Source organism: Bubalus bubalis, chromosome 3 (genome assembly GCF_019923935.1).
Source record: "Bubalus bubalis isolate 160015118507 breed Murrah chromosome 3, NDDB_SH_1, whole genome shotgun sequence".
Classification (NCBI taxonomy): Eukaryota; Metazoa; Chordata; class Mammalia; order Artiodactyla; family Bovidae; genus Bubalus; species Bubalus bubalis.
This window is the reverse complement of record NC_059159.1, coordinates 25,869,832-25,887,325: the sequence shown is the minus strand read 5'-3', so window position 1 is coordinate 25,887,325 and position 17,494 is coordinate 25,869,832. Positions and strand designations below refer to the sequence as shown.

General features: G+C 47.4%; 1 protein-coding gene and 1 long non-coding RNA gene across 2 annotated transcripts in view; one reads left to right on the top strand and one right to left on the bottom strand.

Moving 5' to 3' along the window:
• Positions 1-4,806: 4,806 nt before the first annotated feature.
• Positions 4,807-17,484, bottom strand: LOC102412813. The gene is made up of 4 exons (XR_327853.3): positions 17,355-17,484; positions 11,607-11,835; positions 7,159-7,302; positions 4,807-5,923 (listed from the first exon to the last, which is right to left on the bottom strand). It is a non-coding gene; the product is annotated as an uncharacterized LOC102412813 (long non-coding RNA).
• Positions 17,400-17,494, top strand: part of ZNF652 (zinc finger protein 652) — a 67,230-nt gene continuing 67,135 nt past the window's right edge. Inside the window, exon 1 of the mRNA XM_044939086.2 lies at positions 17,400-17,457. The gene's annotated coding sequence lies outside the window, so the exon portion shown is untranslated. The remainder of the gene's footprint in view (positions 17,458-17,494) is intronic.

The following is a 17,494-nucleotide window of genomic DNA, read 5'->3' as shown; positions in this document are numbered from 1 at the left end:
CAGAGGGGATGACACCAGAAGAGCTGATACCAGAGCAGGTGACAAAAGAGGGGCTGACAGGGCTCCCCGAATCCTTAGCTTATAGCTCAGTTCAGTTCAGTTCAATTGCTCAGTCGTGTCCAACTCTTTGTGACCCATGAATCGCAGCACGCCAGGCCTCCCTGTCCATCACCAACTCCTGGAGTTCACTCAAACTCATGTCCATCGAGTCGGTGATGCCATCCAGCCATCTCATCCTCTGTCATCCCCTTCTCCTCCTGCCCCCAATCCCTTCCAGCATCAGAGTCTTTTCCAATGAGTCAACTCTTCGCATGAGGTGGCCAAAGTATTGGAGCTTCAGCTTCAACATCAGTCCTTCCAATGAACACCCAGGACTGATCTCCTTCAGAATGGACTGGTTGGACCTCCTTGCACTCCAAGGGACTCTCAAGAGTCTTCTCCAACACCACAGTTCAAAAGCATCAATTCTTCAACACTCAGCTTTCTTCACAGTCCAACTCTCACATCCATACATGACCACTGGAAAAACCATAGCCTTGACTAGACAGACCTTTGTTGGCAAAGTAATGTCTCTGCTTTTCAATATGCTCTCTAGGTTGGTCATAACTTTCCTCCCAAGGAGTAAGTGTCTTTTAATTTCATGGCTGCAATCACCATCTGCAGTGATTTTGGAGCCCCCAAAAATAAAGTCTGACACTGTTTCCACTGTTTCCCCATCTATTTCCCATGAAGTGATGGGACCAGATGCCATGATCTTCATTTTCTGAATGTTGAGCTTTAAGCCAACTTTTTCACTCTCCTCTTTCACTTTCATCAAGAGGCTAGAAAACCACAGAGTATTAATATCACAGTTTCCATTGCCTGGTTAAATGATGTTATGGATTATATTATCCAACTTGAACTAAATTACCTTCACAAAGTGGACATGGGAATTAAAATAATTCCTGCAAGGGAGCTGCAGGTTAAAGATCTCTGTAACTCAGCAAGCGCTAGCACACCAGAAAGGAGCAGCACTGGTGCTCCTCACAGGAGCTCCTGGTCAGCCCCATCGGGAGGGTAACACAGGGACAAGCTCATCAGGTCTAACTCAATAATGACAGCCAGCGAACTTGCTTTATAATTTGTCATTATCAAGGTCACTGTTCGAAATGTGAATTACACTTCCTACCATTGATAAAAACAGACCTCACCCAAGTGTATTTTGTGTCTTGAAATATAATGATAGTGGGTCATGTGTATGATTTGTCAGTGACTGAACTTCTGTCAAGGGTGCATTCTCAAACTTTATTACTGATGAGATGCACCTTCTCAGTGTGAGAGCTGTCGTCTCACACAGGCTTTGATTTGGGGGGAAATTCTTAAGTCATAGGTTCCAGGTCCCAGGACATGAACAGGTTTCCTACTTTACCAGTTCCACACATCTGCAATGCTACGTATTGCATTTACCTCTTAGAACAAAGGATGCTTGTACTCAAAGTGTGGCCCCAGTGGTTCACTTTTTCATTGTCTTGGTCCTTCTCTTCCTTCTGGAGACGAGGGAAAGATTAGTTGAGCTCCCTAGAGAAAAGCATTAAGTATACAAGGCGTTGCTGAAGTTACGTTACTATTAATACTATTCGCAACACTAAACAGGCAGCAGCAGTGGACGCTGCTCCAAGGTGTTCTCATAAGGATCCAGCTGAGAGGGTTCTAAACACATCCAACCACTCATCTCTTTACAACACTTGCATCTAGGGGTCCTGCTGGTGTGAGTCCCATGGGGCATGGAGGCTGCTAGGGTTTAGAAGCCCCAAAGGGATGGGACTGCTATTCTCTGAGGAGGGAAGCGCTCATCTCCTTTGAGCCGGAATCCAAGACCAGACTGGACCAGACTGGCTGAGGAAAGCCTTCCACCTAGTGGCCCAACACCAGGGAGCTAATGCCTTCCCCTGCCGCTTGAGTACCTGCATCCCACTGCCCCCGAGGAAACTGGGGAGAACACACATGCATACAATTTTATGTTAAAATAACTACTTTTACTTTTTCAAAGCATGTTTGTGTGGGGAAATTAATAGGATGGGGATGATTATTTCCCACAATTTATGCCCAACACACTTATCGAGCATGTGCTGTGTATGCAGGGTGCTATACGAGGCACCAGGAGGACCCAGAGATGGAGAATCCAGTGCACGGATGATTCAGTGAGCGACCTGACATCTGCACATACCATGGTACAGGCCAGACCCGGGGGCTTGAGGCTCAGACAAAGAGCAGCAAGCGTTCTAAGGAGGGTGGGGAGTCAGGCACAGTCATGGAGGTGATGACCCTGGCTTGGACCTCAAAGGCTAGGAAGGTCTGACAAGGTAGAAACAGAGCAAATGACATTCGCAAAGAAGGACAGAAGTTCTGGAATGGGAAGGCATGGGATATGCATGGCCAGCAGTGAGGAGTCACTTTCGGCTGGCACCTAGAGAATGAACAGTGGGGTTGGAAAAGTGATTTAAAACCAGATTTTCAACAGCCACATGCTGGACTACAAGATTCAGAGTTTATCGGCAGTGAGCAAGGGGCAGCTGAGGTAGTGGACACAAAATGTCGAAATCAAAACAAAAGTCACCCAGGGTCCTACCGTGAGTAAATCTGTGGCCCAGCCAGGACTTGAATGCAGATTTATACTGACACAGGCAAAGCTCCTAGACCTGACGCTAACCTGACAGAAATGTGGGAAAGTGCTTCAGGCCAGGGATGGCCAGACGCTTCTCTGGGAAACCCAGGAGCCTGAGTCTCCAAGGAGCCGGGCGTCCTGCCTTCGACAAGTGGGTCTTGTCGAGCTCACTCTTCCCATGCGGCTTGAGTGAGCAGGTAGCTGTACTGCAGTCCTTGGGAACCCAAATAGGTTGGGCTGGGAATGGCTGAGTGTGGGATCACTGCAATAAAATGAAGGGAGAGGAGCCCTCAGAGTGTCTCAGGGTGTGGGGAGCACAGGGCGTGTGCCTCGCATTCCCGGGTGGTTGAGACGCCACAGCTGATGATTATCATTATTATTCCTGCTCTGGCTTCTCTGAGCTTTCATCCTGCAGGACCCTGCCTTGCTGGCCGGGAGTCACCAACTAGCAAGGCGTCACTAACTAGCAAAGCCTCCTGGGGCAGGGCGGGGCGGGCAGGTCTTGGCTGCAAGGAAACACAACACTAGTTTGGGTTTCTTCCCCAGTGAGACCAGGGAATTAACTTCCTAACCCTGGAACCAGGGACAGACTTTCTCAGGGGGGAAACTGAGGCACAGAGCCAGGGAATGATTTGACCAAGATCCTGGGGGTCCTCACTATCCTGGCCCTACTCACCAGACCAGGCTTATCCTTCCCCAGACGGGGCAGGTCCTGTCGGCCTGGAGGGGAGCCAGGGAAGGTGAAGGTGTGGATGCTAGAAGAGAGAACTGGGTCTGGGCCAGGACAGCAGAGCTGGTACCCTCCTTGCCAGGTGCTGCAGGCATCATGAGGTCAGACTCCTGGTTTGGCGTCTCTCTGGAAGGTCCCTCCTTATGGGTGGATCAACCCAAGCCCCTGAGGGAGGCCAAGGCCACAGATGCAGACCTGCGAAATGCCCGGTTCTCTCGAATCAGACACTACATTCAGCACCTGGAGAGGAAGAGCCCGAGTCTCATAAAGACGGGCCAGGCCAGGGGCGGAGGGCCAGATGAGGCTCTGAGACAGGGAGAGGGGCGTGTGTGCATGCACACACGCGTTCGCTAAGGCCAGGCTTCTAGCAGTGGCATGTCCCTGCCTGCCCAGAGGAGATTGAAGAGCAAAAGATGTGAACACCAATCTGATGGCTGGGTGGGGGGCTGAGAGGAATCTTATTGGCAGTGGGAACCCCCAGGAGAAGGGAGGGAATGGCCTGATCAGCTGAGGCTGAGACCCAGCTGGTGCTGTCCACCGAGAGAGCAGTGAGCTTTGGGAACGTCTTCTGGCTTAATGCAGAGGTGGGACCACGGAGGGCAGGCTGAGAAGGATGAAGAGAGAGGATGGTAGACACAGCTGCGGAGGCCTCCACAAGCTCTCGCGTTCTCAGCGAGTCCCAGAGCCAGCCAACTACCCAAGCACTCATTGCGTGCTCGGTCTCGTCTGCCTCTTTGCGGGGCTTCTCTGTCCAAGGGATTCTCCAAGCAAGGATACTGGTATGGGTTGCCATGCCCTTCTTCAGGGGACCTTCCCGACCTGGGGATTGAAGCCGTGTCTCCTGTGGGTTGGCATGCAGATTCTTTACCACTGAGCCACCTAGGAAGCCCAATTCATTCAGTACCAACCATGTGTTAAGCAGCTATGATATGTCAGGTGCTCTGCTCTGAGCCGTGGCTTTGATTCTTAAGACATGGCCTCTGCCTTCAGAATAAAGACAAATCTTCCTACTTGGTTTCGTCCCCCCCACTCCACGTAGTGCAATACCAGGATCCTGGGCTGAGTCCCGAGGCATCTTCCTCTTTGGCCATTTTTGACCATGACTGCACTTGCTTCTGTTCCCACCGCCAGCTCTGAGTTCACTCAGGAGCAAGGCTCACTAGAATTCCTACCACTTTCTTGACACTTACCTAGCTAAAATAGTCACCCTTCAGTCACAAAAGTCATCTCTGTAGCTTGCAACTGTGATTAGACTTCTTCAAGAAGATGTACTTGTTCTTCAGGTGATCCTACCCTCTTTCAGATCAAATACAGCCTGCAAAGTCCCCACTCCCAGGGGTTACCTACGGTTGGGAAAGATTGAGGGCAGAAGAAGAAGAGGGTGTCAGAGGATGAGATGGCTGGATGGCATCATTAATGCAATGGACATGAACTTGGGTAAACTTCAGGAGATGGTAAGGGACAGGGAGGCTTGGCGTGCTACAGTCCATGGGGTTGCAAAGAGTCAGGCACAACTGGGCGACTGAACAACAACAATAACATAGCCCCCACCGGCTCGCCATCTCCTGTTGGTGACCTAAAGAAGTCGCAGAGGTTCCTTGTTGCTTAGTAGATACAACTGGAACACTTAGGAGCCCTCCCACACATTTCTAGCTCCTTTTATTATAACCCAAAGGTGTCCCTTCTCACCATCAGCACACTCGTCTTGTAACTCAGTAGCTGAGAAAGAGCAAAGAGCTCTTTAAGAGAACCACTTCCACATTCATAGTTGATTTATTCAACAAATATTTACTAACAGCCACTCTGTACCAGGCACTGTGACGTACTAAGATGGCTCTGATGGTGACTAGGGCAGATATGCCTCCTGTCCTGGGGGAGCCCATGAACAAACAGGACGGACACTAATAATGAAAACAGAATGGGATGTGTGGTCAGACTGGATGGCCATCTGGGGTTCCTGAGAGGCCGGGCATTTCCACTGTGGCTGCACAGATCTCTTTTACTTCCTGCCTGGATTCTTCACAGAGCAGAGCATGCTTTGCTGGGGAGGAGTGGAGAATGTGCCAACAGGATGTCTACATGGTAAGAGCCCAAAGGCATCAGTCCCCATTCTGTTCTCCCCCCGCCCCTGGGGAGGAGGTCCCGCCCTCCTTGAATTCAGTCTCCTAGGGAAGTGACACAGGAAGCAGGGACGGAATTAAGAGCTTAAGAATTCCATGTCCAAACAAACCATGAAAGTGAGAAGGGCTGCAAAAGGCACTTCCCAATTTCACCGTGCTGGGAAATACCAGATCCTGCCACTTCTCCAGAAAGCAGCCACTTTGTTAAGGGTGAAATTCACTCTCTTCTGTTCTCTGACTACACCGCCCATGAGAGGTGGTGACGATGTTTCATTTTGAAACTTGTCCATGAACGAAGGCTCTAAGCTCTTATGCAGTTGTTGGACGTTGAGTCAGTGCTTAACCACTATAATTTGCAGAAAAGTCCTCCAACAATCTAACCAAGACGAGACACTACATATTCCACTCGACTTGCTTGTCCACTGCTCTCTGTGGAATAGGGAAAATAAGGAAAAGTTATGAAGTATCCCCTACTCCTAATGTTTTCAGAAAACATCTATAAAACTGACAAAAATAAAAGGGTTTCAGAGCTGACGACCCTCATTCTCTGTAAGGGTCAGGATCCTGTGCAGAAACTTTTTTAGAGGACGTGACGGTGGGGTAAGAGGGTGGGGGCAGAGAGCTCCCATATTCTTGAATATAAGCCTGCTGGGTGCTTCCCCGGGGCCTTCTCGTGGGTGGGGGTCTCTCCCCATTTGGGGCCTCTATCATCTGGTTGTGGAACTGGAGTGGGCCTAAGAATGTTGTGGAGGTGGTGGGTGGGGTGGGGCTGGCCTGCGCAAGGCAGCAAGGCAGCAGTCGAGTGTTCCTTTTTAGATGCTCCTGGCAGAAGTGAAAGTGGCGTGAGCGCTAAAACAAGAAAAGCATCAGAAAAAAACTTTCAAAGGCCACTGCCCTAAGTCGCTGAGGGTTTCCTAAACCAACAGGCAAATCCCTACACTAGAAAGTTTCTTTCCCTCCATCTTTCCTGCCTCCCCCTGCTTCTTTATTTCCATCTTTCCTTTTGTTTCTCTTTCAATGGAAACACCTTCTTCCTCTCTTCCAGCCTCAATTCTACCATCTTTCCAGGTCAAGCTAAAGGCTAACCTCTTTCACACACCTTTCCCATCTAATCAATCTCCGGCTGTCCACTCCTTTCCCTGAATCACTTGGTATGACTACACAGTGTCTGGTGTTCCCCAGCTGTTTTGTGTACAAGTCTTCTTTCTCCAACCAGGTTGAAAACGTTTAGAGGGCAGGGGCCATTCCTTACATTTTAGAGTCCCTCAGCCCAGAGCTGGGTATCTAACAGGACTTTATTGAGACCTCCACTTGCCCTTTAGTTCTCATTAAACATCAGAGAATTCACACACGAAAATAAAAATAATAAAAGTGAATAAGCCTTCCTTTGGGTGGAGTTGTCAACCATTTTATACATCAGAGAATTCCTACTGGAGAGAAGCCCCATATCTGATGTGTCTGTGGGAGAGCCCTCGGGTGAGTCTGGAGGCTTGGAAGGCTCATCTGACTCAGTGTTCTGGAACTTAGTTACGTAGAACTTGATGTGGAGAAACCTTCGCTTAAGAGACCCAACACTGGCGTGCACATTAGAGAGAAGTGATGAATCTGAAGAATGTGGACAAATCTCCCTCGGGACCTTTACCAACCAACATCAGAGGATTCACCTGAGTCAAGAGCAGGGGAGATGCGGGGGATACAATAGGATGCAAAGGGGCCACAGCTCCTGTCTCTGTACAGCTCGTCTCTGATCCATTTCTCAGCTGAAAAATTGAGACTTGGACAGGAAGCATTTTCTACCGTAGGTACAGCTGGAATATCACAAAACTTTGATTAGTGCTATTTAAAAAAAAACACAAAACTTGAAACACTTCCATGTCTGATTTTCTTTGTCATTATTTCTCAACAGGGAAGGGAAGGGATGATGTCCTGGAACGCTTGTTACTGATGGTGAAATGGGGTTGGAGGGGCTGCATCACAGGTCAGGATAAGAGTTCTGTTCTCTGGGGACCTTTCTTTGATGTGCTGGGGACCATGCTAGGTGCTAAAGGAGATCAGAGCTGAAAAGAGAGGTCCTTGCCCTCAAAAAGCTCATAACCCAGGAAGGGAACAGACAGGTTCTTACAATCTGCTTTAACGGGAGTGAACATGAAAAACAGCAGAGGCATGAGATACAGGAAAGGAGTCCCACGTTCCTTTGGGAAAGTAGGATAAGCCTCACAGAGGAGGTATTGTTCTATAATAGCTGAGACATAAAGGATGAGGAGTTTGCCAGACAAACAAGTGAGGAGAGGGTGTTCCAGGCAAAGGCACTGACATAAGAAAGGGTATGGCTGTTGAGGATCGTGAAGCAATTCAATCTGTAAAGAATGGTGAGGGTGGCATAGGGGTGGGGTGGGCATAAGCTAGCCAGGCAGTTAGACGAGGGGAAGATAACATGAGGCCCCTGAATGTCCTGCAAAGCAGTTCAGATTTCCCTTTAAGCAATGGAAGCTGAATTAGTTTCCTACTGCTGCTGTAACAAATTGCCACAAACTTGGTAGCATAAAACCACACAGATTTATTATCTAACAGTTCTGGAGGTCAAGAGATTCACTGGGCCAAAGTCAAGGCGTCAGCAGACTGTGTTTCTTCTGGGGGCCTCAGGAAAGAGTCAGCTCTTTGCTTATTCCAGTTTCTAAAAGCTGCTGACATTCCTTGGCGCTTGTCCCTCTCCCATCTTCAAAGCCAGCAATCACACCATTCTGACCTCTGCTTCCTGGTCACTTCTCCTCTGACCCTAATGTTCTTGCCTCTCTTTTCTAAGGATCTTTGTGATTAGATTGGACCCACTGGATAATGGGGCTTCCCTGGCAGACAGTAATGAGTCTACCTGCAATGCGGGAGCCCAGGTTCAATCCCTGGGTCGGGAAGATCCCCTGGAGAAGGAAATGGCAACCCACTCGAGTATTCTTGCCTGGGAAATCCCATGGGGTCCATGGGGTCACAGAGTCAGACACAACTGGGTGACTTCACTTTCTTTTTTCTTTCACTGGATTATCCAGGTTAAGGTCTGCATTTCAAGATCCTTAACTTAATCCCATCTGCAAAATCCCTTTCACTAACATAAGGTAATATATTCACAGCTTCTGGGTTTAGGATGTGGACATATTTAGAAGGCTATTATTCTGCTTATCACAGGAGGCATGCCAGAATTCTGAGCAGGAGGGTGGGGGTAATTGGAGTATTGGGTAGTACAGCATCGTGGTTCAAACAGCAGCTGTTGGAGTCTGACCTCCTGGATTCAATCCTGACTCCATCATGTAAGACTTATGTGACCTTATATCACTTCCTACTTCACTTCTCTCTGTTTCCTCATCTGTGAAATGAGAATATCTACCTCAAAAGACAGTCGGAAGGATTCTGCAGACTAACAGAGGTGCAACACTTAGGAGAGTGGAAAGGACTCAAGCTGGGGACATCTTGGTGCTCAGTACATGCTAAGAACAGCAATCTGGCCAGGAAAAAGACTGCAGTCAATGCCATGCAGAGCAGAACATAGCTTCTAGGGGACCCATTTCCACAGGACCATCAACACGATAGGAAGGAGGTCTCCAAGCGGCAGGGGATTCTATGGCACAGAGGAATCATGCAGGTCCTCTGAATGGCACCATGTTGCTCAGCAGAGCTCTCACCTTCTTCCTCTCTGCTGGCAAAATGAAATGAGAGAAAGAATTTGCACCAATCTGTTCCTGTCCTTAGGTGGGGTTCTGTCTGTGTTGGATAATATTAGAGTGTTCAGTTCAGTTCAGTCGCTCAGTCGTGTCCAACTCTTTGCGACCCCATGAATCGCAGCACGCCAGGCCTCCCTGTCCATCACAAACTCCCAGAGTTCACTCAGACTCACGTCCATCGAGTCAGTGATGCCATCCAGCCATCTCATCCTCTGTCGTCCCCTTCTCCTCCTGCCCCCAGTCCCTCCCAGCATCAGAGTCTTTTCCAATGAGTAAGCTCTTCACATGAAGTGGCCAAAGTACTGGAGTTTCAGCTTCAGCATCATTCCCTCCAAAGAAATCCCAGGGCTGATCTCCTTCAGAATGGACTGGTTGGATCTCCTTGCAGTCCAAGGGACTCTCAAGAGTCTTCTCCAACACCACGGTTCAAAAGCATCAATTCTTTGGCGCTCAGCTTTCTTTACAGTCCAACTCTCACATCCATACATGACCACAGGAAAAACCATAGCCTTGACTAGACAGACCTTTGTTGGCAAAGTAATGTCTCTGCTTTTCAATGTGCTATCTAGGTTGATCATAACTTTCCTTCCAAGGAGTAAGCGTCTTTTAATTTCATGGCTGTAGTAGGTGATGCTTTGTCTTAAGCTCTTCCCTGAGATCCCTGGAACAAGTATTTGATTTGACACAGGGCCAGTGAAAAACCTGGCAACATCTCAGCCACATACCCAGTGTGACCATGAGTGTGCTTCTGAGTTGATGGACAACTGGTTTGGGGCCTCTTCTTCCCTATCTTCTCTGTCCCTATTTTCTGGTACCAATGAACCTGAAGCTATCAAAGAAAATCTCTCCTTTCTGTTGTTTTTCTCTGTTCCTGCTGCTGCTAAGTCGCTTCAGTCGTGTCCACTCTGTGCGACCCCATAGACGGCCTCCCAACAAGGCTCCCCCATCCCTGGGATTCTCCAGGCAAGAACACTGGAGTGGGTTGCCATTTCCTTCTCCAATGCATGAGACTGAAAAGCGAAAGTGAAGTCGCTCAGTCATGTCTGACTCTTAGCTACCTCATGGACTGCAGCCCACCAGGCTCCTCCGTCCATGGGATTTTCCAGGCAGGAGTGCTGGAGGTAGGTGCCATTGCCTTCCCTGTTATTTTTCTCTACAGAACTCTAAAGGAGCAGTTTTGGATTGCCTAGAAGTTTACCTGCAAATGGATAAAATACAGGACACCCAGTTAAACCTGAATTTTCAGCTAAACAATGAATGATTTTAGTATGTCTCAAATGTTACTATAAGTTTAAAGTGAAGTGAAGTCGCTCAGTTGTGTCCGACTCTTAGCAACTCCGTGGACTGCAGCCTACCAAGCTCCTCCACCCATGGGATTTTCCAGGCAAGAGTACTGGAGTGGGTTGCCATTGCCTTATGTTTAGTAATACTTTAAAAACCAGATTATTTGATTAACCAGAATACTCTGTTCCCTAAATTCATCATATAATACTTTATGTTCTTTGATGTAATCTACAAGCGAGATTGGTATTCAAGCCCTGAAAGTTCTCGCACCTTCTGCGGGTAGACATTCTCTGTACTAACACAGGAAAAGGAGGGAAGACTATTTCCAGAGGGATGGCAAGGGTCCAAATAGTGAGGACTGGTCCCTCTATTTCTCTGATATGAATGGTGATAACTGTGATACAGTTTCTTCTTCTGCCCAACTCTGAGATTCAGAGAAGCTCAGTTCCTGCTCCGTATCGCATCTGCCCTCCACCTTAATGCGGAGGATCATCGCTGCTGCTCCAGGACCCAAGGATGACCAGGACACCCATTCTGCTTAAGTATATTGAGATTATTTTGTCTACATGGCTGCCTTTGATCTGGACTAGGATAATGATGATGACTCTCACCATCTATGGGATGTAAGTGAAAGTCTGTCTCTGGATTGGGTGTGTATAATTTGCACTCACTGTTATATGGAACACATAAACGAAAGAACAGCTGAAATCTGCAAGCCTAGTCACTGTTGGCACTAGGTTTGCTCAAGGTTTGGCTCTCAGGCTCCAATGGCACCCCACTCCAGTACTCTTGCCTGGAAAATCCCATGGATGGAGGAGCCTGGTAGGCTGCAGTCCATGGGGTCGCTGAGGGTCGGACACGACTGAGAGACTTCACTTTCACTTTCATGCACTGGAGAAGGAAATGGCAACCCACTCCAGTGTTCTTGCCTGGAGAATCCCTGCTGTCTATGGGGTTGCACAGAGTCGGACACGACTGAAGTGACTTAGCAGCAGCAGCTCCATCCCATGTAACTCCTCCAATCTAGAATGACCCTCCTTTTTTATTCAACTTGAGCCCTCTAAACTTCGGTCTGTGGCGGGGAGTGGGGGGTAAACACCTGAAATCTTCCAACTTACCTTGTTTGCAGGCTGAGGCTCAGCCCTGCCGCCAGTTAGGGCTTCAAGCAGATGATCACTTCCAGGTCACTCCCTGGTCATCTGCAGCCACTCTCCACTGCAGCATATTGTTCAGCCTGGTGCTGTTAGGTGGGACTTGAGTTTTCACATCCAAGTTGTTTAGACATGTTGTGATGGCTGGTTTCTACATTTCTGTACTCACCCCCATTTCAGCATCATTTCAGAAACTCTAAGTAAATGCAAAAGATTATAACAGTTTATGAAACAGGAAGGAATTTTACCCCCTCTGGATGTGAACTGACCCACCCAGCTGAAGGCAGGAGGCCTAACCACACAGGATTAACTGTGTTCTCTAGCACCTCCATTACTTCTAGAAAAAGTGACCCTGAGGGGCCAGGGGAATTAATGACTTAATGCCCACAAAGCTCTAGGAACAACTTGCTGCAGATAAGGTCTCATTATCGTTAATTGTTGTTATTATTTTTGTTATTGTTGTTCTTAACCCAACTCCTGTGAAAAGCTGCCACAGCTCTGTTAGTGACCTCAGGTCAGGGGTTTAATGAATACCTCTTCTGAATGCCAGAGGCCCCAGGCACTATGTTCCCGCCTCCACATCCAGGCTCCACCTCCTTGGAGCTCCGCCTTCAGGGTCCTAGCAACCTGGCAGATCTTCCCAGGCCCTGTCTGAGGGACTCCATCGTTCTTCAGTCCCGCAAACACTCCAGCTCCCACTGCTCCCAGCTCCAGAGACCCGCATCCCCTTTGCCACCTCTCCCCCATGGAATCTCACACACCTCTCTTGACCTTGTCTCCCCTTTTCTGCAGTTTTCTAGCACTCCCAACACATTTCTTTTGACTCCCAAACTGCTCTCCAGAGCCAAGGCTTTTGAGGATCACGAAAGCTAAGAGGGGGTTCCCTGAGCCCTGTCCTTCACCCTTGCATTCCCCATGTCCTCCACTGCATCCCAGGTCTCGAATCCCACCTTTGTGAGACCTTCCGGATTGCTCCTCAGGTGGCAAGGCCGGTTGGGTGGGTTTGGTTTAGGGTTACAGAGTTTGGCACTAACTCACAGCCCCGTGCAGCTGCCTTCTTTAATTAATTACTTCCAATTTTTGAAAAATCATCTCTTCATTTGGACCTCAGTGCATGCCTCTGGGGCACATGTCACATCAATTACACACAACAATTAAGTCTGCTGCCTAAAGAAGCTGTGAGCCTCTTAAACAACTCAAACACAGCTTGAGCCTAACTGCCTTAGATCACTCAGCTGTACATGCACCTTGAGGCCGAACCCCCAGGGGAAGAATCGAGCTGCAGCAGTCCACTTAGGAATGGAAGATGTTCTCTTGTTGTGGGTGCCTGCCCTGGGCCACCCATGCTCCCTAACCCCAGGGTTCCTCTTGGCCTTTGCTTAAATAGTCAGGAAGCTCAGGTGGTTTCTCTCGGGTAGTAACAATGTCTCTCAAATTCCAAAGCCCGCCTCTCTACTGTCCTAATTGGTCATCTTGCCTGGATAAAGATGAATCTGAGGCCCTCACACAACAGGATGGGGACTAAGTTAATCTGTCCTTCCATCCATAGAGATGGTAGACACAGGCTTAACTAATGCTTTCACAGTGGTTTGAATTAGGAAAACAGTCACAGATGTTGCTTGAGGGTAGAGATAATTTCTTAATAGTCCTTGATTCCCACCTTGCATGACAGACACTTGGTAGATATTTCAGGAGGGTTCATAGAATGCTGAAGACAGAAAGGGGTAAGAGCATGCAGTACATCTACAAACAGTTTTCCATGTGCAAAGCAAGTAGACATATGGGATTGGTTTAAAACCTCAGCCTCATTAACTTTGTCCTTTCTACCCAATAGGAATTAAAAAAACAAACAAACAAACACATTAGTAGGCCACGTAAATGTGGCTTTCCTTCTCTATTTAACTCATTTCTTTATTGGCATACGTGAGTCACCTGTGAATCTTTTTGTCCGTTTATCTTTGCCAGAATCGTGGCTGGCCATTTGAGTCCAAACTTCCAGAGAGCAGAGACCACATGTGTTCCATTTGCTTTGTATGGTGTCCAGCAAAGGGCTGCAGTACAGTATTACAGACAAGTCCTGGACTTGGACCCTAGAGACCCAGGATTTCATTCTGGTCATGTTATCCTTAAAATCTGGACCTTGTTTTTAATATATTGTTTTAAAAAAATTAGCAGAAACAAACATTTTCTGCCCTTCCTACCTTCCAGTGTTGAAGGAAGAATTAAGTGAAATATTGTAAAAGAAAGATTTGTAGAAGTTGTCACATAGAGTGTGTTTTTTAAAAAAATTATATGGAGAAAGAAATGGCAACCCACTCCAGTATTCTTGCCTGGAAAAGTCCATGGACAGAGGAGCCTGACAGGCTGCAGTTCATGGGGTTACATGACTGAGCATGAGTGCATGAGGGTGGAGGAAGATGGGTTGATAGCAATAAACTGGTAGAACTAAAAAAAAAAATTATAAAATGCATTTTGATGATAAGGACACCAGAGTAATTATGACCTAAACTCTGAGATGTTTCAGTTGGAGAAGCTGATGTGTAGAGACCACAGCTGTATGGAGTTCTGAACCAGATGATGGTCCCAGGCCATGCGGCAGCTAAATCAGCTGAGATCAAAGTGGCCAAGAGCCTCAAGAGCCTCCCTCATCTTTGTCCCCAAAGCAAAAGAGCTCCACTCACATACCTGACCTTTTAGTGCATTCTGGCATTTGTTTTAACTTTTCATTGGAATTTTAGTGGGGGTGGTGCAAGTTGAGACGGTACAGAATGAAAGCGCCCATGGACCACATACACACAAGTGCACACACACAAGCCCCCTGGCAGACAAGCCAAGAGTCCAGCTTTCTGGGTTGTCTCTAAACATTATCACTTGAGAAAAAAGTGGCTACCAAAGGGAAGTCCAGGACAACTTTATCCATTCTGTAAAAGGGGCAGTTTCTTATAGCAAGGGCTTCGAGATGAGAAATTAGATAGTAACTCTTAGGAAAGGAATGGAATTACAAGGTATTAAGGAACACAGTCAACTTTCTAAAGGAGAATCCTAGGTATTACATCTGAAAGGCTCTAAAAGCCATATAATCCCCTCTTCTTACAAAACCTCAAAGGTGGAGTGATTGAACAAAGGTCACAGCACTACAAGTTTGAGGGCCTAGGAAACCCCGAACAGAACTCTGGCCCCAAGTCTGGTGCAATACCTGGGGTAACATTAGTCAACGGGTAGGCAGGGAGCCACAGCCACTGCCCCTCCACGTGGAAAGAACTAGTATTGACTAGGGCTGCATCCCTGGAAACTTGGGGAGCAAAGAAATGCAGTGAATCGGGAGCTTGTACTAGGCTGTCCAGCTCACCTTATAGGAACCAGATAGCTCTGCTGCTGTTTAAATTAAATCTGTAAGATTTTCAGAGCTGTCAAAATATACAGAACTTTTTACTAAAATGTTTAAATTAAAAAAAAAAAAATGGTGGGAGTTCCCTGGTTGCTCAGTGGTTAGGGTTCTGGGCTCTCACTGCCATGGCCCAGGTTCAATCCCTGGGGAACCAAGATTCCACGAGCTACACGGCATGGCCAATAAACGGGTGGGGGTAAGGGAGTTTTGCTGGTTTTGGCTGATGGCCTTAATGAGATGGTGAAGAATTATCCAGGACCAGGAAACCAGGATGACAGAAGTCTCATTTTCCAATAAGGCCAGATGTGGGTGCTAAATATTGCCTGTAATGACTGCCAAGCAGAAGAAGGGAGGCACTGAAACTAGCCAAGTGCCGACAGTACTTCTTCGGGTAGGTTCTCAAGGGGGAAGTGTTAAGGGGGAGCAGAGGAACTAGGATCACCGTGCCAGGCCCAAGGCCTTCCAAAGTACCTGTCACCAACACCTCAAATACACGGGTCAAGTCCCAAGTGCCTGGAGAGAGCAAAGAGGAAGAAAACATGAAATAAAGGAGATATGTAAAACTGAATATTAGAACTATTATCCCTCACATGGTGCGGCTACTTGTTTTCACTCCACAGGAAAATGCAGCCATTTTTCCAAGAAGCCCTTTGAGAGGACAGCATGTGGGAGTCAGAAGACTGAGTCCTGCCCTGCCTCCATTGTTGACTGGGCTGGGTGATTTAGGCTGAGCCAGTAGACACACCTTGGCTTGAATTGCCTTCATTGGGAATAATACCTGTTCTGTTTGCATCATGGGGTTGTTGGAAAATCTGATAATGGATATAACCTGTGTGCAAAAACCGTAAAGCACTCTTCAAGTGGAAGGTGATATTACTACTATTCCAAAGACTAGGAGCCCTTCAGAGGTTTGGCCCATGGGCAGAAACTCCGAGAGACTTGGTTCTTCAGCCCTCACTCTGCATACCCCTCTTCCAAGAGGCAGAGTGGGAGAAGGGATGGAACAAATGTCCAAGAAGGCAAAGTTAGCTATCTCAGTGAGATGTTCTAGGCTCACTAGCCTCCATGGATGCCAAGGTTTTTCTCACATTGAATCTAGGTTTTTCCTTTTACTACTCATGCTTGTTTCCTCCTGTTTTTCTTGAAGATTTTCTCTCACCTGCTTCAATATTACATTATTTTTAGTTAATGTATTTTTATTTTTAGTGTTTACATTACATTATTTTTAGTGTTTATCCACTGAAGACATTCACTATTGAAGAACTTGACCCAAAGTTGCTAAATTATGATCCCTGGAGTCCAAGTGTAATAAAAACGAAGCATCTGTTTTGAGAAGTAGCCAAGGATAGAGTCAGCCCTGGAACCCTTTAATTTATAAAGTTTCAATCTCTTCCCTTTTCCCAGACTCAGGTCATTTTATTCCCCACAGGAATTTTTGGGGGTGCAATTTTTGGAGAAGTAGCTGCATACATATTAAAAATGTTGAGAGCTCAGATTTAGTGCAAGAACATTTATTAAGTGTAGTGTAAGAATAATAAAGAATTCCAATTAAGATAAAATTTGGAAAACATCAGGGAACTTTGGTTTATGGTGGGAAAGGTCATGACTTGGTTCTACTCCACTGGAGGCCTTTACTTTGCCTGGTTCATTTCCCCTCCCTGTACTGCAAGCGCTTTCAATTATGGACAGCTTCTCTTGGCGATGAACTTGGATAAATGCTACCTTGTTAGCTAATAGTACCATTAATTATATTAATGATTAATAGCTAATTAGTCATGATGCTGTAATGCTTAAATGGAGGCTTCCTTTCTTTCGGCAGCTCCGTATCTCAAGCACAATAGCGCACACGCGCCTGCACACACACACACACAATCCCCTTCCCTATTTCTGGCCGCAGAACAAGCAGGGTTCTAAATTTGTTTTTCTGACAAGTCTGGGCGATCTCTATATTTCTCGTTTTTATTAGCTGTCTCATTCATCAGACAAATAGCCCACGACTGCTTACATTCCGTCTTTTTTATTTCTGTCTTCTGTCACCCACACCGCCCTTCAGTAACAAGGGGGCCAGAGTCAAGTTGTTTTTTGTTTGTTTACCTTATAAACCAAAAAACCTCCTTGACTTCTACTAAATCTCGTTTGGACCTACTTTTCTACTTTGGCCCCCTTTCTGAACTTCACTTTCCCTAATCTTAACCCGCTCTCTACTTCGTGGAACGCTCCCACTCTCCAGCCCAAAGCTCCCTCCGACTCTACATTTTGGCTTCCTTTCAGCAGCCACGCCCCCAGACCCAAGGAGAGCGGCGCGCACGCGCACTCCACGCCTTTACCTGGGCGCTCGGCAGTGGGCGGAGTAGGGGAGGCGGGGGTGGAGCGGGAGTCGGCGGTTGTGTGGGAGGCGAAGAGCTCACAATGTGGCAGCGGGGAGAAAAGGTGCGCCAGGGCCGGCCCCGAGGGCTGCGCATGCGCG